Source organism: Pezoporus wallicus, unplaced genomic scaffold, assembly GCF_028554395.1.
Source record: "Pezoporus wallicus isolate ANWC-B61680 ecotype Strahan unplaced genomic scaffold, APGP_CSIRO_Pwel_v1 contig_3876, whole genome shotgun sequence".
NCBI classification, from domain to species: Eukaryota; Metazoa; Chordata; class Aves; order Psittaciformes; family Psittacidae; genus Pezoporus; species Pezoporus wallicus.
Window position 1 is genome coordinate 939,102 of NW_026636085.1, and position 21,065 is coordinate 960,166.

Consider the following 21,065-nt stretch of genomic DNA (forward strand, 5'->3'; position numbering starts at 1 on the left):
TCACTGTCCTGAGGATCTCAAATTTGAGCATCTCATGATCGCTGCATCCAAGGCTGCCCTGGAGAGTCACATTTCCAACAAGCCCTTCCCTGTTGGTGAGCACGAGGTCAAGCATGGGGTACCATGAAGCGAATATATCTCAATATGACTTGTGCACTTTTAGGAATCCTGTGTGTATTTTAAGGTCCAGTTGTCTATGTTGAGTGGGGAGAAAAAAATTAAATCTGGGATGGGAAAATAGAGAATAATTTTAAATTGCAATTGTTTTAAAAGACAAGTATAACACAGTGAAGAAACAAAAGCTGGATGAAAAAAGTCAGTGCTGATCAGTTCCAGTGGAAAGAAAAATTCTTTCCAAAGAGAAAAAAAGAGAAAAAAGTATGTTTATTTGGAGTGGGTAAGTACACAGACCATTTGGCAATGAGAAAACACTGACAAATGGAAGGAAATATAGTCTATTAACCAGCCAGGCAATTCAGTCTGACAAACCAGTAGGCTCGGACTGCACTCCCTGATCCTTACATGTTCCTTACTTTTCAGCATCACCATCCTTATGCACTGCATAAGGCACCTGGTTTCAGATGTTTTCCTGAGCTCACATTGCAGGTAGCAGAAGGACAAAACACCAATTTCTTTCCCTTGCCCCATGACCTGTGTGCCAGATGGAGCTATTGGACTCCTCTGTGGTTTGACAGTGAGCCAAACCTGGCTCCTGGATCCCTGGAGAAAGAAAACAGGATGATGACATGTGATAGATACTACGTTGTTTTCAAAACCAGAACGAAAAATCCATCTCCTTGTTACTGATAAATGGGAAGGGGAAGTTTGAGAAGAGCCCTGCTTAAGAGCCATGAAGCAGCTAAGCAGTTAAATAAATACCACGGAAAGGAGAGGAAAATATTCATTTTTTATTTATAATCAACATTTATCCTTAAGTAGAAAAAAAATATCAAGTTTCTGATTAGAAAGTAAGAGTTTCAGTAAGTTCAGTCATACTAATCAAAGCTCTTTTCTAAGAAGCAGACTAGAAATTCTTAAAGCTTTTTAGCCTAAGACAAACACTTTTTGGTATAATATTTGAAGATAAGGCTTAAACACCCATTTGAATGTATGAAAGGATGGCAAACCCAGCCTCAGAAATTACTCTGTACTCTGTAACTAACTTTTAACTCAGGACCAGCATACCTAATATGCAGTCTACACAGCTGATGGTCTAATAGATGTAACCGTGAGCATATTCGGCTATGAGTGGGATGTTGGACCCCCAGTCTGAAATTCAGAGTGAGGTTCAGGTAATCTTGTCTTGTGCAGCAATTAAAAACACTCCTGTCACCCTGGCCAGCCTTAGCCCTGACCGTTTGCAGAAAGAATTTACAGGTCTAGCTGGTTTCTCAGGTTAAAGTTGTGTTATCACAGTTATGAATCTTTAGCAGATTATCCCTCTTCCTGATCCTAATGTAACCTGTCCCACGTATGAATCCCCAGTCTCTGCGTTGTTCAGTCAGGGAACACAAGGCCAGTGCTATTTATTAGTGGGTTTTGTAGAGGATGCAAAGGGAAGAAATACCTGTTCTAGCAAAAACATCAAGGTGTGGACACGTGATATTTGATCTGTCATAAAGTCTTCTGTCACAAATTTAATCTATCCATTTTAACAGCTTTGAACCAGTGAATTTTGCTGGATCAGCGTTTTTATTATGTGGCGACCATATTATTTTTAATCTGATAGCCCAAGAGACAGACTCGGTGCACCAGAAAATAGGTATTCAAAATGGTCTGAAAACATGGACTTAAAGTCAGAGACACATCTAGGAATAAGAAATGAAGTTACTGATCTGCAGTCCAAAGCAAGGCAGAAGAGGTGCTGGTGCAATCAGAGCAATAGAAGTATAGAAACAGCCGCAAAAGACAAAGATGGTTTTCCCCTGTTATAGACTGAAGATTATGTGAAAGTTACTGACATATTGATTTATAATCTACATGATTTGAGGTTTGCTGCAGGTGACACAAAACTTATCTAATATCTATCAGTCTTGATGACAGGACAGCACCTAAGTGGGATGCTGAAGCAATATTTTCAATAGTTATTTTACACTCCACTTACTCTTTACCTCTGCTTTCAGCTCTTTGCTGAAAGGCAGCCTGGCTTCTCTCTTTTTGGAGCATGCTGGGCAGAGTGAAAATTTTGGTAAGTGGGTCTGACTGCTTTCCTATCAACTTTCAGAAGAAAAAGATTATACAATTTTTTCTAGTGGGTGGCTGATACATGAGTTTATCCTTGATGATAGGCTAGGGCCCAAGTTTAACCAGGTGGATAATAGCATTCTAGTTCAGGAAAACCCTGTCTCATCTAACAGTTCACTGAGGCTGAAAGCACAAAGTTTTTCAGCATCCTAAGAGGAAACTGTTCATTTATTTTTTTTTCTGGGTTAATGATCTTCTTATTTCCCAAGGGGAACTGGCCTGCTGAGGTCAGACAAGCACTCTATGTCATGCAAAACTAGTGGTGGAAGCAACTAAGGGAAAGGCAAGGCCAGCTTTTGCTCTGTTGGAGGTATCTTGGACTGGCTCACCCATTTTGCTAAGCTGCATCCTTTGCCCTTGCATCAGGTACCCCACAGCTGTGTCTCAATCAACTGCAGGATGGTGAAGGGTTAAGGTTACAAGTCTTATGAGGAGCAGCTCAGGGATAGAAGAAGGCTCAGGGGGGACCTTATTTCTCCCTACAACTACCTGAAAGGAGGATAAAGTGAGGTGGGGATTGGTCTCTTCTCCCAAGTAACAAGTGGAAGGACAGGAGGTAATGGCCTCAAGCTGCACCAGTGGAGGTTTAGATTGGACATTAGGAACAATTTCTTCACCAAAAGGGTGGTCAGGCATTGGAATAGGTTGCCCAGGGCAGTGGTGGAATCACTATCCCTGAAAGTGTTAACAAACCATGTAGATGAGGCCCTCAGTGACATCATTTAGTGGTGGTCTTGGCAGTCCTGATGTAATGGTTGGACTTGATCTTAAAGTTGTCTTTTCCAACCTAGTTGATTCTATGATTCTATGTGGAGTCTTACTGTTGCAGCTAAAATCTATAATCTTCCTCCTGCTTTCCAGTATCCTCTGATAAACTTAACTCTCTGCAGGTTGACTGGGGGGAACCTTCCTTTGGGGCTGGCCACCATGCTTGGCTCCTCTTCAGAAACAGCTGCGTCTAAAGAATGCCTCTAAGCCAGTCTCACAAACTTGTCCTGCTCCAGTTACCCAGGTCTGCAGAGACACAGAAGATTAATAAAAACTCCTATTACCTGTGTGTTGGTTTTGTGTTTGCACACTTTGAAAAACAGATAATTGAATAGTGCATTAAAAACCATGAGAGTGACAATTAGCACAGAGCAGGTCTCAGCAGCTCCTGGGGGCAAGACAAACATGGCTTTGCAGTGTCAAAACCTGAATCTGGGAAACAAATGAGAGAATCATCTGGGACACGTATGTGTATCTAAACCAGCTGGGACGTTCTGAGGCTGAGGTCACCTCATATAATCCTTTCTGAGACAAGGGAATCTGAGCTTCTATGAAACCTTGCCTTTGTTTATAGATGGAAGTGGCACCTGTGCATCAGGCAAGCAGTTCATATACATACTTTTCTCTTAATTGTAAACAAACATTATTTTAGTCATAAATCGATCCTTTCACTGTACCACCAAAACTTCTTTGAATAGTCAAAAATGGTGATAAGGATGATACAATTATTCTGAAGCCCACTTGGTTGATAAAGAACTGGCTGGATGGCCACACGCAAAGAGTTGTGGTCAATGGCTCAATGTCCGGCTGGAGACCAGTAACGAGTGGTGTCCCTCAGGGATCGGTGTTGGGACCGGTCTTGTTCAACATCTTTGTCACTGACATGGACAGTGGGATTGAGTGCGCCCTCAGCAAATTTGCCGATGACACCAAGCTGTGTGGTTCGGTTGATACGCTGGAGGGAAGGAATGCCATCCAGAGGGACCTTGACACGCTTGTGAGGTGGGCTGATGCCAACCTCATGAAGTTTAACCATGCCAAGTGCAAGGTCCTACACCTGGGTCGGAGCAATCCCAGGCACAGCTACAGGTTGGGCAGAGAAGAGATTCAGAGCAGCCCTGCAGAGAAGGACCTGGGGGTGTTGGTTGATGAGAAAATGAACATGAGCCGGCTTCAGTGTGCGCTTGCAGCCCAGAAAGCCAACCGTATCCTGGGCTGCATCAAAAGGAGCGTGACCAGCAGGTCGAAGGAGGTGATCCTGCCCCTCTGCTCTGCTCTTCTGAGACCTCACCTGGAGTATTGTGTGCAGTTCTGGTGTCCTCAACATAAAAAGGACATGGAACTGTTGGAACAAGTCCAGAGAAGGGCCACGAGGATGATCAGGGGACTGGAGCACCTCCTGTATGAAGACAGGCTGAGGAAGTTGGGGCTGTTCAGCCTGGAGAAGAGAAGGCTGCGTGGAGACCTCATAGCAGCCTTCCAGTATCTGAAGGGGGCCTATAGGGATGCTGTGGAGGGACTCTTCATTAGGGACTGTAGTGACAGGATGAGAGGTAACGGGTTAAAACTTAAACAGGTGAAGTTCAGGTTAGATATAAGGAAGAAGTTCTTCACTGTAAGGGTGGTGAGGCACTGGAATGGGTTGCCCAGGGAAGTTGTGAATGCTCCATCCCTGGCAGTGTTCAAGGCCAGATTGGACAGAGCCTTGGGTGAGATTGTTTAGTGAGGTGTCCCTGTCCACGGCAGGGGGGTTGGAACTGGGCAATCTTAAGGTCCTTTCCAACCTTAATTATTGTATGATTCTATGATTCTAAACCACATCCCAGAGAGTTGCTGAGGTAAGTAAAAGCTTTGTGGGTGGGAAAAGATGCTGACTTTTTTAATATCTACAGCATATACTTTAAAAATGAAAAAAAAAATCAAAATGTGATTAAATGTGGCTAGCTTTAGCAGAAAAATACATGTACAGAAGAAATTAGTCTCATATGTTGCATTCATATTTTTTCCTCTGAATAGTATACTAACCTACAGTAAACTTTGCCTCCTTTGGGTTTGAAAAGCAGCTTGACTGGCTAGACTTTCAGATACCTTGGAGAATGCCTTAAACCCATGACTAATGAGTTCTTAAAGGCCACAGCTTCTGCTTTGCCTGAAACCCTCTTGTCTTGGTAACTTTGATGGAAGGAACAAATCTGATAAAACTAGTCTGATGGAGACTACAATATATACTTTCTATGAGACACAGTGGAAGAATTAAAGCTGTGGTAAGAGAATGCTCCCTAGTCTCCCAGACTGTTACCTGCATATCTGCTTATTATTGCAAGATTTTCAAGCAGGAGCCTCCTGTGCTACAATGGGCAAGAAAGAGATGACCTGCAAGTCCAATGCGCCTGTGGGAGAATGACAAATGTCTTCCTTTTGCTTCCTTCACTCTGCAGAGCAGAGAAGATCATGCAGTTCTTCAGTCCCAGATCATTGCGGGGAGAAAATGCAGATAATAAAGCAGGCAATTATAACAGCTCCACTCATGTTTCTATTAATTTAAACCTCTCTACAGCATATGAAAGATAAGGGAAAAAGACATACATTGTTTAGAATTAAAAAAAAAATCTTATTAACCTTCCATAACTGTCTGTCAGTACTCAAAGGCCCAACTGCACAAAAGACTCAAATATTAGACGTAGTCTCCGATTCCACCCCCCTTCAAAATAATGACTGTAATGAAGAATTAAACTGTATAGAATTTTACTTTCTCTGCAGAACTTCACTAATTAATCCATAGCTAAATAAATATATAAATAAGACCTTGACATTCAATTTCACTTCAGTGAAAACACCAGATAGGAAACTCAGTTTCTCACGCTGCAAACTCTCTGAATAAAGAACAAAATGTCTTGGTAAGGCATTAAGCATCTGGGAAAATGAAGGGAAAAAAATCCTTCCAAAGTAATGTGAAATGATTCTGATAATAGCTGACAGTTTTGAATAACACAGAGAAGTTGAATTATGAATTATTTTTGTCATTTTTCTCTTTACCTTTTGCCGTTAAAATGCAGGATGTTTGAAATAAACAAAAAGAGTTTTTTCTTCCTAAAAGTCGTAGTTAAGCTACATGTTCTAGCAGTTGAAATGTTGTAGTTGAAAATATCCATAAGCTCAAAAATGACTTGACAGATTCAGAAAGTGAAAATTATTAAGGCCTGTTCAGTATGAATAAAACCTTTCTGGCTCCAGAAGTCTCTGAACCCTAAATGAAAGCAGTGAATGGTCAAGTATGTTTCTGGGTGTCCTTTCTTCTCCCCAAACCAGATAACATATGTGTAGAATAAATCAAAAACACTTTATTTGGAAAGCAAATGATGTATCAGTTGTGCAGGGTACTAAGTTATTAACTAAGATAAATTAAAGAGGTTTATTTAAGAAGAAATACATTTAGTATTGCTGATATAAGTGGAAGAGATTCTTGTGATTAGAATGTTTAAATTAACCTTAAATCATCCACAGTCACACAAGATAGACTTGGCCTAAGCAATTTTATTATTACTTTTGACAAAATATGTTTTTTTTCAGAGAAACAAACCCAGTAAAAACATGAAGTCTTGAGTGGAATGGCTAATTTCAGAAACTGTGAAGGACTGACTGAGTTCTGAGAGCAGTGATTTGGCAGATCACCTGGGAGGTAGAAGAAGCAAAGACTTCAGAGTGAATTCCCAAGGGGAACTTTATACCATTACTTATATTCTTAAAAGAACACATACAAATAGTAAAATCCTAATGTTTATGCCAGGATCTTTTTGTCACCCACCTGCCTGTGTTCAGATACAATAGGCACAATGTGCTTATCTCCTATCTCCCTACAAGGAACATTTGTCTACATTATAAATGCACAGGTTCTATTTTTTGTATTGGTTTGGGAAAACAAGCTGGTACGAAGTGGTGGTGTATGGTAATAGGATGTTGTTTCAGTGGCAGTGAAGTTTTAGCAGTGTGCACTGATGCAAACTTGGGTATTTAGAGACACACCAACAACAATGAACTGTTACACTTTAAAATAAATTCAGTGTCAGAAACAAATAAGGTTTTGCTAGACGAAGCTTTGTATATGTTAGTAAATTTTAATGTTTTGGCATTAAATACAGCTAAGTTTATCTTGAACTGGGTCTTCCACTTACAGAAAAACAACTCATAAAGCTGCTTTTAATGTTACGTTAGGTAAAATGCTTTTAATTGTGTGCAAACTGTGAGGCAATATCAGGAATCCTGACAGCATGTACTTACCAGCATGGCCAAAGATGGCTTCATTACTAAGGAGGGGTGAGGACACTACTAAAAGTACTGAAAGTGTGTTATAGTATGAAAATTGCTGACAATGTGCATATAGTTAACCTTAATTGCTCCTTACGCCAAAACTGAGCAAATAGTAATGAAGAGACAGATGGACTTCAGCCTCTTTTGTATGAATTCTATCTTGAGGATAGAATTTTTCAGTCTATTTTTTCAGTATTTTATTCTTATTTTGGACTTCATGCTTGAAAGCATACACTGCCTCAATGCCATGAGCTGATGGTATCAGATTCCCCCATGGAGAAGATACAAAGCTAAGAAATTTCTATAAACATTTGCCTGTAGCTTTTCTATATAGAGTGATGTCTCAAGTTTTCTAGGTCTGATATTTTAGGATCTTCCAGAACTAGAAGTGTCAATTCTGCTCTACTTTCGGGAATGTTTTCATTTCATGGGGGCAAATATTTCATTTTCTATTTCAGTGCTTGAAATAGACTCCAGCCTTACTGTTTGGGTGACTGGTGCTCTGCAGGGGAGTTGCTTATATGTTAATGGGGTATTTTTCAGAGTTTGTATCAACTAAATTATTAATGGACTTATTTACATGGATAGGACAAGAAAAAAGTTAATAGCCACTAAAATGCTAGCATGCACACCACAATATTAATATGTCCTTGCACCTAATTGATTTCAGTGTTATCAACATGTTTCTGTGTGGAACATCTTGGGCTTTAAATACTTTATGTCACCCACAGAACTGGAAATGATTAATGTATTGGGTCACATAATTAGGTATTTTGCCTTTATTCACAGGTAAAAAAATTAGGTTGTGAGAGAGAAAGCAGCCTCTGCCAATGCCACGCAAAGATAACAACAAAAACAAAACTACATATTCACCAACATAAAGCAGAAGAGAGCTAATTGCGGTACTGTTGCCAGTTTTGCCATCTCCTCATTTAGTTCAGCTTGAGAGTTAAGCTAAGTTCATGTCAAACATGAACTTGCAACTTTTCCAGCACATATCTCTCACTCTTTATTCAGACAATGTTATCTTTGTTTTATGTGCAGGAGAACCAGTTGTTCTTCTCCTTGCTGATGAACTGAAATATGATGAAGAAAAAAATCTTCCAAGGAAAAGGGTATAGATAAACCTCATTGTTGACAATGAAGATCCCACCCTACCTGTTAAATTCTTCTAATCAAATGCAACTACTTGAATCTAAGCTGTTCATCTGGACTGATTTACAAGTCTTGAAGAGAATCTTACAGTTACTGAAGCTTAGAGTTACTGGAGAGAAGTTGCTGGAGGATCCTTCCCTTCTACTGATCACTCGTGAAGCCATACCTGGAGTCTCGTGTCCAGTTAGCCGCTCCTCATATACAAGAAGGACATGGACATAAAGGAGACAGCTCAGCAAAGGCCAAAGAAGATGATGAAAGGACTCTCTATCTTTCCTGTAAAGAAAGGCTGAGAATGCTGAGATTGTATGGCCTAGAGAAAGCTCAGGGGGATCTCATCAATGTATGTAAGTACCTGCAGGGACAATACAAAAACAAACAGAGCCAGGCCTTTTTCAGTGGTGCCCAGTTTCAGGGCCAGGAGCAATGGAACAAACTAAAACACAGGAAATGCTGCCCGAACATCAGGAAACATTTTTTCATTGTGAAGGTGACTGAGCACTGGCAGAGGTTACCCAGGGAAGCTGTGCACTCTTCATCCTTGATGACATTCAAAATACATGTGGATATAGAATCATAGAATCAACTAGGTTGGAAAAGACCTGTAAGATCATCAAGTCCAACCTTTATCCCAGCACTGCAAGGCCACCACTAAACCATTTCACTACTAGGGCCTCTTCTACATAGGTTTTGAATACTTCCAAGGACAATGATTTCCTAATGTCCAAGCTAAATGTCCTTTGGCACAGTTTAAGGACGTTATCTCTTGGTAGCATGGTCCTGAGCTACTGGCTCTAGGTGACCCTGCTTGAGCAGGTGAGTTGAACAGGATGACCTACAGAGGTCCCTTCCAACATCAAACCATTTTGTGTTTCTGTGGCTCTGTGATTCCGTGATTTTAACCACAGGTCTAAATTATCTCACACTAAAGCAAAGAAAATACTTAAAATAGTCTAAATGAAGTATTTATTCCTTTACATTTATTATAATGGGTGCTAAGGTTACTCACCTGAACAACATCTACATTGTAGAAATCTAAAATTAGGTAAGTTGTGGTTGATGCTGGATGTTTTATCTTAATTATTCAAGGTTTTTATATTTGACAGTTGATAAATTGCATCTTTATTTATTCTTTTATGTACAGTTTAAACATACCGATATTGACTCATGGTTGAAAAATTGTGGGATACTTGCTGTGCTGCTTCCTGCCGGTAAAGAAAGAGTGGATATCGCATGCAGAGCTTTATATAGCAGGTGTGATAAATGAGTAAATACAAATGAATGGAAGTCCAACTGGAACTCATCTGCCCTAACTTCAGCTGTCCAGCCTGAACTAGTAACAGTGGGTTTCCTTCAGAGGAAATGCCAGCAGCTCATGAATGCAGCCACTTCACCCTAAAATAGATGACCAAAATAGTTCAGTTTAATCACTGTCAGAACGTGCTCATTTCTCTCCATTAGAACAAAGAAAAGCCAAGGTGACCAGCTCAGATGCAGACAACTGCAGCAGGGTGAGATGTAAGAAAGGCAATTTTAACCTTGCATTTAACCAAACATTGCCTCACCAGTGTAAGTCTTGAACTCAGCAGAGATGCCATATGCTGCCCACCAGTATTGCACTGCTTTTTATTCAGCTTCACTGAAACATTTTCCTATTTCTTAAAAGCAACAGGAATAAAAACAACCCTGAATGAGTTGCTGATTGAGTTGCCAAAGGCATCTATCACAACAATGAACTTGCTTATGGATTTTTTCAGCTGTACTGATAAGTTTACATTCATTCTACAAAGGAATAGGCTAGATAAATGCTCTATTTTTTAAATGTGAGTTATCACCTATACTGCTGTATCAGTTGCTTTGTAATATTTACAATACTTCTAGGCAACTTTCTGAAATATTAAACAATATTAAGAGATAAGTAACCTTTCCTTCTAACAGTGAACAGTACATTTTCTACAAATGGAAAGAAAAATTCAATGTTACCAGGTATATAAGCAAATACATGACATGGAGTGTTTCTCCTTTTCTAGAAAAAAATATTACTGAAGACGTAAAGTACAATGATTTAGAATAAAATATCCCATTCTGACTAAAGGAGGCTATACATATGTTGACTTCAGAATGCAATTACTATGGAAACCACAAACAGAGAGCATATCTCAGAGCACGCCAAGCTGAAATTCATGCCTGGGCTGATTTCAAGTCTTTTCCTTGTTGAGAATTACAGCTGAAGGTTTTCAGGCTGAATTCTATAGGAAAATTCTTCCAGCATGTTATTTTTTATTCCTCAGCTTCTCTCTCTTCCTTTTTGATAACAAGGCATAATTCATTTTTTTTTTTCCTTAAAGGCTAATGATTTTGAATGCTCCAAATTTAGGGGTATTTTCTTGTTGAAAACCTTTTCACTTTAAAAAGCTACTAAGTAAAAAAAAAACACTTCAGGAATATGCATCTGAGTATGTCACTCCAGGTTTTTATAATCAGGAGAGAGAAGTGGACAATTTTAGTTGCAATCTATATGGCCTCTTTAGACATCAACCTCAAAATGATCTGAATTCCATGCTGTAAGCATTCGTTTCTTACTGTTTACTGGTAAAGAGAGTCTGCAGCAAGTTTACATTTGTATATATAAATATATTGCTAAACATATTACTGTGTATTATATATCACATATAGTAGACACATCTACAGGATAATCTGTACTTCCCAGCCTAGCTCCCCACTGAGAAACAACCAATTAACTTAAAATATAACTGTGAAAGATGAAGAAAAAATCCCGAGAAACTTGGAAACTAAAGTATTTTAATAAATCATGAGAACAGAATCTTTCAGAGGGTTTGTTTCTTTTATAAATCAACTCTACGGTGTATATAGAGCTTTTTATTAACCAAAAGTTTTTTACAATCTCTTGAAAAATATGTATAAAAATTATTTTTGGCAGAAATAAAAATACGTCAAAAAAATTGCAAATTTTAATATCGTAAAAAATGTGAAATAGGGTATTAAGAGAAAGTATTAAAGTTTGAAAGACATAGAATATGTCATGCTGGTTGTCATAAATATTGTGTAAATGAAAATAGGTAATTTTCATTGAACAGCAAGTGAAAAAAGATGCCTAGTCATAACACTAAAAAAATATATCTTTTTAAAGAACTGAGGAGTAATCAGGAATTTTGAGAAGGATTTTGCAGCTCCTATATACTTCGTGGGGATGTGGGAGATAACTGCCAATTTTTAAAACATAGAACTGTTAAATTTTCAGAGTTTGCTTAGTATTACTGCACATATTTTATGGGGATAGAGAATGGGGGATTGATGACAAAATGGGGCAAGGAGAAACAGTCTCATTTGAAAACAGAGCAATATAAAGAAGACTGAGGATCATCATTCTTGATCCTGCTTTAATATGTATTGAGTTTTGGATTCGGATAATAACAGTCATAGTTTTATTCAGTATAGTTTTCTTCTTCCACTTTTCTGAAGAGGAAAAAAGTCACTGTAGATCAAAAAAAAACCCTTTTTCTCAAAAAAAAAAAAAAATTGCAAACCCTTCATTAGAATTTGGGTTTGCTACATGATTTATCAAAAGGTTTAAATTTTTTTGTTTTATTTTAGTTTTTTGAAATTTAGCCTGAAATGCCATGTTTAAAAAAGATGTCTGTATTTCATTGAAATTGCTCAGAGTAAATCTTCATTTGTCCTAATTTCCTCTTCTGCTTTTAGTTGAATTCAAGCTGAATTTGAGTCTGGTTTGGAATGATCAAACCTGTATTAATTAAAAAATGGCTTGTTTTCTTTTAAATGTCTGTTCAAAGAGCTAAAGACACACAATCTGCCTTCAGAAAAAATACGCACACACGTGAGAAAAACTCACATGCAAAATGTTTTGTAAGTTGCTAAATTTAGGTTAATCTAGCTTTATTTGCTTTCAATGTCTGTTTTTAGAATTTAAAGGCTTTTTGTGGCCTCATGAAAAGCAAAAGATGAAACTAATTCACTCTTTGGGAAGTTGAGAAGCGTAAGTTTAGATACCTGTAAGCAGGTGTCTCTGTGGAAGTGTCACAGGTGAGATAGAGCCATTTCAGATGAAGCCTAGAAGATATACCATGAGAAAGACCAACATGTTCTAGACAAGACAGCTAGAAAACTGGTGAAATAGCCTTAGGCATCTCCAAAGTTTCTAGATGCCATTTATCTGAGCAACTGAATAAGGCTGTAGGAATCTACATGTGAGATTCTGGATGCCACCAGACATGCTGACTAGGAGCAGGATACGGGCTCTAAAGAGTAGACACCTAGTGCCTTCTGAGGATGGCTCAACAGTGTCCCACCTCAGAAACCAGAAAGGTGCAAGTCTCCCTCATGTTGTTCTTCCAGCCTGGTGCGATCCCCAATGTCCCATTGCATCCTGGATGTCAGCAGGTATCTATATTTAGACAAGTGTGTCCTGCCCTACGTTTTCAGAAGTGGAAGTGGAAGAAGTTTAGACACCCATTTCCTGTGTCAAGCTGTGTGCAGCAATACCTAAACAAGAGTCCTGATCTGAAACAAGATCCAAATAAGCTCATAGTAGTTTTATTAGTCACAAAAACAAATCATGTTCACAAATAGTGAAAAATATGCTCAATGTTAGAAAAGCATTTGGAAGTATATTGTGATACCAACATAGGTTAAATGTCATGTTTACATCTAGATTGAACTGGTTCTGCTGCATGAAAGGCTGGTTCACAGAAGAGCCTGAAAACCTTTAAGACAGTGATCCAGGCTCAATTTATTTACCTGTGTGACTTTGAAGCACCATTGTGAACTCACATTTCCTCTGCTTGGCCATGTCCTCAGTGCTTCTAGCTTATGCTTTTCAGAAGGACTCCCTTGGATGAGATGAATCTACACATGGCAGGCATTATGTGTAAGGCATAGCACATTTAAACCTGTGCTATGTCTTCAGAACCCTGCAAAATAGAATTAACACATTGAAAAGGCAGGCTGTTATTCTTATTTTGACAATGTTCTTATTATTTTATCCTGCTAATCTGATTTTCAAAGATTTATACATTAATTTTTCATACAATAATCCCTGAAACTATGCTTTGAAAGCCCAAGCTATAAATACCACATGGCTAACACACATGCTAGTAGCAGAAAAAATTTACAAGAAACAGGCAAACCTCAGAATAATAATTTCATTATATCACCCTTATAAATCTTCCCAGCTGTTCTGACACTTTAATTACAAAGTGACACTTTCAGTCTTAAAGTATTGTGGCCTGTGTAATAGATCATTTCATTTAATACATATTAGGAGTCTGGCTACTGTAGAGGAGTCATTTTGCAATCTGTCTCCTTTACAAAGGCAGAAAGTCAACAAGAGATTAAATATTACAACTATAAAACTAAATAAGAAATTGAGGAAGTCCTGAATTTATTACAACGCGCATACATGCAAAATATGTAGTGTCTTCTACGCCCTCCCCCTTGTTAGTATCCCATGCAAGCGCCTCTATGGAATAAAGATGTAGGCTCTATGGAATAAAGATCAGCCTTGTGATAAGAAGAAAGTGGCCAGTTCTGGAGTTGTTGTACCCAAAAAGTGATATTTTTCTAAAGCTGCATGCAAAAGAAGCTCCAGAATAACCCCACTAAGTAACTTTCAGAAAAGGGACTAGAAAGAAAATCTGAGTCGGGAATAAAGAATGTGTGACTTGTTTTCAGTCTAACACAGTCTTAACATAACTACAATTAAAAAAAGAAAAAAGCAAGGCGGATAGCACAGGTTGCTGTAAACAGCGACTTCACTGGATAAAGATGAACAAATGCCTGCAGTTATAGGAATAAATACAGTCCTAGCGTGGGACTTCTGGAGTCTGCTCTTCACTTGGGCACATACAGAAATTCAGTGATGCTAATAAAAGCCACAGAGAGTTAGTTTAGCTGCGATCTATTACAGACATCTATGCCTCTTCAAATTTACCTATGGAGCTCTAGTTATCAGTCCTGTATCATTTACACCATAAGAAGTTATTATTGTCCAAGTAAAAATGCCATCTTTGATCTTTACTTTTAGTGTCTTTCATTACAGACCTAGTACTGAAGTAACAGGATTGCCAGCAAGCATGCTGTATAGCCCCTCTGAAGAGTTTTTGCAAATTTGGGTGTTTTGGAGGGAGGTCAAGCTGTTTTCAATAGACAGAACCTTCCAACATGGTGGCTTATTCACCAGAAGTGTTCTACTTTCTTATCACTTGATCCTTGTTTAGGCTCCATCTTGCTACATTCCCTTTGCTAATTTCAGCTTTGTTGTTATCATCAAGCTTTAAAGGCATTTGATTATGTCAGAAATATGAATGCTACAATTAACTCTGGTTTGTGTGTATTCTCCTTTGTAAAGATGAAATCATTTCACAGATGTCTCAGGACACGGAATTTTTAGTGATCATTTAACCTCAGCCTATCATGCAGTAGTCTATAAGCTGTAAACATTATCAGGCTGGAATAGAGCTATCCATTATTTTGCTCAAAACCAGAAATAGCCCTCCCCAACCAAATACTAACATTTATCTATTAATTCTATTAGCATATATCTTGGTTATAGTGTTAGCATTGTGTGGCATAAAGTGGTATCCAGAATTAATGAGCAATTCAGATCTAGGCAGTCTTGATTTTAATTTCTGGGTGGCTGTTTTTTTCTTTGTTTTTAATTTGTGAAAATTGAAAGGAAAAAGAGTATTATGGCCTCCGGCTATCAGCTCCACTTTTTGCTTCTCTGCTTATTTCCCTTATTGAAAAGTTCATCTTTTTATCTATGGACCCATAAGGTTCTGCACATAAAGGAACCCATCCTGAAATCAACTCCATATGGACAGACCATATGTGTGCACTGAGTCCCACTGATGTAGACTAAGGTTAGCATTTCTTATTCCTGCTATAGTAACATGCATGTGCCCCTAACCATGGACCCTGTTGTGCCAGGCACTGTACAGACAAAAAAAAACCTCTAAATCTTAGAGCTAGCAGATGGACCATCACAGCGCAGATAAGATGAGCACTGCAAACCGTAATGGTGGCAGACTAGGTTGTTAAATGGTACATACCGATATTACCCTGTCATATTTAAATTTACCCATCACATTTATATGATTCCATTTAATGTGCAGCTCTCTAGAAGAGGTCATTCTCATTTCTTTTCTGAGAATAAATCACAAGTGATATTTCCTGCTGTCTATGAGGTTGCACGTATGTGTGTTAAGATTAGAATAAGGCATCTTTTTGCACTCTGGGCTTGCCTACAGAGGGAGGCAACTGTGAAATAAAAGGTACAGTGAAGATATAGTGCATTAATAATCTTGCAGGAGCTTATTCTTTCTTGGAATTAGCCAACTTTGTGTTACTATGCAGTAAAGATGTTCATATGGAGAGGCAGTGTAAACTATCCATTTCCATGTAAATGTATGCTTAACAGTGCTTTGCAGACATTTCTTTTTTTAGGAAGATCTTCTGCGATGACACTGAACTCAAACCAAGGGTTTATTTTCCAAGTTACATTTTCATGGCAAATATTTACATGTAACAGATGGAAAGGACGATGCTGATCTACTGAGCATAAGTAAGGAAGTGGTTTTCTGTCTTCAGAACATTATACAGGTGGCTCTTCAGGGAGAAGTAAAGAAAGATGGAAAGACAATTCTATGTACATACTTTGTGGTCGGCAAACCTGCACAAGATTTCACAACCAAGATCTTTCCAAGTAGGTCATAATTATTTTACAATCGGTTTGCATGAAAAAAGATGACGTTGGGTATGAATTTGGAAACTGAAGATTAAAAATAAGATGCAAAGCATTAAGAGCTATGATAATGCCCCATTAAACAATTTATCTAGGACTGCAACAGGTTCTTTATTATTTCAGGACTTTAAATCAAGTTTGGAAGGCTTTCGGGAAGAGATGCACTTGCTTAATCCACAGTTATGGGTTTTACTTACAGGATATCTGGGTGAGAGTCTCTGACCTGTACTATGCAAGCAGTCAGGTTAGATGATCATAATGGTCCCTTCTGGCCTTAAAATCTATCAATTTATTAAGCAACCCTCTGTAATGCTGCGATGCAGGGGCAATTTACATCAAGATCTGAAGAGCACTTAAATTAATTGTTTCATTAAAATCCATTTGAATGCTTTTATATCTTGCTGCATGCTGCTTCTGGGTGCCTCACAGATTTTATGAGGAGATCTTCAGCCCCAGAGAACCTCTTATGTTTGCCTGTCCTGACTTGTGCATTACACTGTCCCGTAACAGAGTGTTCCTAGGGAATTCACTTAGTGAGGAACCCTGACATCATGTCTAGAGCTTGTGGGTGGTTCTCTGGCTACCCTTAGGAGGTGCTTCCCAGCGGCTCAGCTCATTACTCTTGTTGGCATCATGAGGAACGAGTTCAGGACTGTGTGGGAGCATGTTTCAGATCTTTCGTACACCTACAGCCTTATGCCAAAAATAAGATGCAATCATTTGTTTCCTAGGTGATAACTGCACTGAGCATGTGCGGTCTTTGCTGCCTCTCAAATGATGAAGGATGTTATCAGCCTTTCTTGTAGTGCTTTCGAGGCAACATATCAAACAGCTTTCATTGCAGAACAAATGGCTTGTTGATTATGTACACATCAGGAAAAGTGTATTGAGGCTTGCATCTCAGTACTCATTCTGTTTGTTTGCTTTTTATGTGGTAAGCGAAGAGGGAGTAACGAATGTCAGTTCTTAGGTTTCTGAATAGTAGAAGACCTTTCAGATGTTCTTTCTTGGTAGCCTGTCTGAATCTGTATCTTTATGAAGATGCAGAAATTCTAGTTCCAACCTTGTTTTCTCATGCAGATATTGAAAGCTCATCAAAGCAGAATATCATCCAAGTGTGTCTCCCATCTCCAGAGTATCTGAATGCCAAAATTCTGTCAAGGTACTTGCTTTACATGACTGTCCTTCGCAGGAAATAGTAAAGGTTAATATAAGAAGTATAAGCAGACTTCCAGTGTTCTGTTAGGGTATTTTTAGTTAATTATTCCAATATTTCAAATGTCTGCTAGTTTTGGAAATATGCAGAGTTTCTGAATTCTTGAAATGTTATATTTCATTTTTAACTTGTATTTATTTTTTGTTTACTATTGCTATCTGTATAGGCTTTTATTTCAAAATGTAGTATTTTATTGGAAAGTCTATTAAAATCTTATTGTCAGGAATTCTTGACTTCTTTCACATCATGTCCACTCAAAGGCCAATCAGTGATGACTCCTACTGCCTATTCTACTCCAATTAAGGTAAAATTTAAGTAAAATTAATACTATCTTTTTTTTCCAAGTAGTCCTAAACATAGTGGACAGATTGATGGGATTTTTCTATACAGACATTTTTATAGTGTTATTTTGGGAAGACAAAGTTTGCTGATTGAATTTATGGATATTTTATTCTTGATTGAACTACTTCTTCCTGTTGATGTCCATGGGGACTCTTATCTGCACTTGCCACATCTGAGGGGTGGGTGTCTGAGTTTCTTTGAGAATCCATTTGAAGGTTTTGCTTTTCATACTTTCTTTGTAAACTGATTTCAGCACACTCCTCACCCCCCTAAAAAAAAATATATATAAATAATAATAATTGGAAGATTGACTGCTCAACTTCTCACTTATGAAAATCAGAGGACTGACATGAAATGGAGGAAAAGGCAAGCTCTAAAATGTGCGGAGCTAACTACTCATCTTGTTTTTCATCTTGAATCAAAATCCTGATTATTTTAACAGGTTCAAGAGAAGGTCACACAGCAAGATGATAATCTGCAGAGCTTTCAATTGGTAGCAAACCCATAAAACTTAATTTACATGGACAGTTGTGATATTGAAACCCTGGAGGAATGCAGTTTACAGGACTGCAGCAAAGTGAAGTTCTGTGTGGTTTGTTAAATTACATTTTGATATTGTATCTTAGTAGAAGATATTGTAGAAAACAATAATGAATCTATATCACAAAAGCCAAAAGTGAGGGTTGATGAATACTGCCTATCACACCAATTGATCTGATAACATGCTTAGGTACTATGCTGAACTGTAAGGACAAAGCCTTGAATATCTAGATGGCTAAGGTGATTTTTGTGATTTTCCTAATATTATTTTAAAACTTCCTTGTCTGTTTCAGAAACAATCTTTGAATAATTTGCTTTTGGCTAAAGGAGTAATTTGTTTTCAGCCAACAAAACCAACAAACTTCTTATCATTGGAAAAAATTTATTGAAGATGATCACAAAGAAAATATGGCAATATACATTCCCTAAATCTTCTTTAAAGTATCAAATAAATACCAAATGATTGTATCATCTGTAGTTGCTTCACAGTCTTCCACCACATTTAACTCCTATTCTTTAGATTAATTTCTCGGCTGAAATTAGTAAGGGTATTTCTGGAGAATTCACAGGCTGCTGGAAGAATAATGTCAGTAGTGTCAATTTCAAAGACAGGCTGCAAATGCTTCATGTCCAAAACTGAAATAAAACCATGTAGGCTGATATGTCTTGTGCAACTGATTCCCTCATTGTATCAGCAAAGCTTTTACAGCCTTGGTTTCAAAGATGTTAAATTCCATGTAAGCAAAATCATGTTGCTTTATTTGCAAACAAAATAACAGTCTCAAGAAATCAGAAGTAGTACCAGTATTTCTGAAAAGCCTAACAAACTGAAGCTCTTTACTGGGAAAATACTAGTATCACTTCATAAGGAAACTGGCTGCTCAGACATGGTCCTAACAAAGTAGTGGACCGTATTATGAGTTTTGTTTTTCTCCTTCCATTGTGGTTAATAGACCAGTAGACAAAACAATGTTCTGGGGGCAGTTCACGTATGAATTTTGACTTGATGAGAGCTGTGGGTTATTTCTTCTTTTTGGCTTAAAACAAAACCTCCCTGCCCTTCATGCAGTAACATATGCATAGTCATTACTGCAGTTTTGGCCACTGGTTCTTCTCTTTAGTCATACACTCCAGCAACTGGAGAGACTAAGCTGTTTCTTAGATTTGGCCTTCTATTTCACATTGTTTTCATATACAGTCTTTATTCAGTGGCTGCTGACTCAGGACTTATCAAGAAACCACTTTTTTTTTCTGTCATAGTGCAGGAGTTGGATGTTGTATGGCTTTAACCAGGCCAGCACTCTTCTCACTCCGGCTTCACATCGGGTAAGTAGCGAATGGTAGATTTTGACAACCTCATTTCTAAAGAAACCTCACCTTTAAGAAAAGTGTGTGAACCAATGCAAGCATTTTGACTTGAAGGTCTAGAGAAACATGGAGAAGTTACTGCAGTTTTCTAATATCAGTTTAGTAACTCTGTACTGATACTCTTATCTGGAAAAAAAAAGACTGATTTTTTTCTCAAAACACAGGTCAAGCAGGAAGGGTTTCATCGTTCCCTTACTGACTCTTTGGTCCTTTTTACTTCTACTGTCCTCAGAGATAATCCAAGGGCTCATCCTTCAGAGACTGAATTCTAACCAAATTTTTTCTTTCGTGCATTTTTTTCCCCCCTCCTGTTTAAGTCTGAAATTATTTCTCAGAATTTCTTGGGGCCTCAGAGGGATTTTTCATATGGCTTCTTAAGGTCAGATTTCTTCCTAGGAATCTCATTGGGGCCACACTGTGATAAGCTCTTCTGTCAGCTCAATGCTGTGGGAGTAGCTGCATTAAAAATATGTACAATAAAGTAGGTTTGACAAATGAATAATGCAGAGCGTTCTTGAGCACACCACGTCTCTGTGCTGCTTTGATGCACAGCTTAATGTTTAGACACAGAAAAAGTAGAGAAGTGAACATTTAAACTTCATATTCAGGAAGTGGCTCATAGCCTGGAAGAGAAGAGGGTTGTACCCTCCACGAAAAGAAGTTTATACCTGTTCTTGACAATTACTTCAACTGGAAAATTTTAAGCCATCGTAGAATCCCATCACGGTTTGGGTTGGAAAGGATCTTAAAGCTCATTCAGTTCCGACCCCCTGACACAGGCACAGACACCTCACACTAGACCAGGTTGCTCAAGGTTCTGTCCAGCCTGACCTTGAACACCGCGGCATGGAGAATTTACTCCTTTGGGCAACATGTACCAGTGCCTCACCACTCTCACAGTAAAGAACTTCTTCCTTATATCTAACCTGAACTTCCCCTGTTTAAGTTTGAACCCATCACCCCTTGTCCTATTGCTACAGTCCCTGATGAAGAGTCCCTAAATGCTGCTTTTCCTTGTTAATCAAAACCATGCTACGTGTTCATCCCACCGATCTGTGATAGTTCATAAGGTAGGTATCTGCTCCTCAATTAGTTGTCTTAATTCCATAAATTGGTCAATCATAAGGTATATTCACTTGAAACCTTCTTAAAAATGACACTGTGTCAACCAAGTAGCAGTTCCTCTCCACTGACTATGAGGTATAGATGACCAGATAGATGCCACATTGCAGTAGTCTACCTGTGATAAGGAGAGTACTATTGTGTACCCAAACTCAATATCTAAGCCCTTCAAGCTCACACATTACTGGAAATAATTTTGATCCTTCAGCAATGAGATTA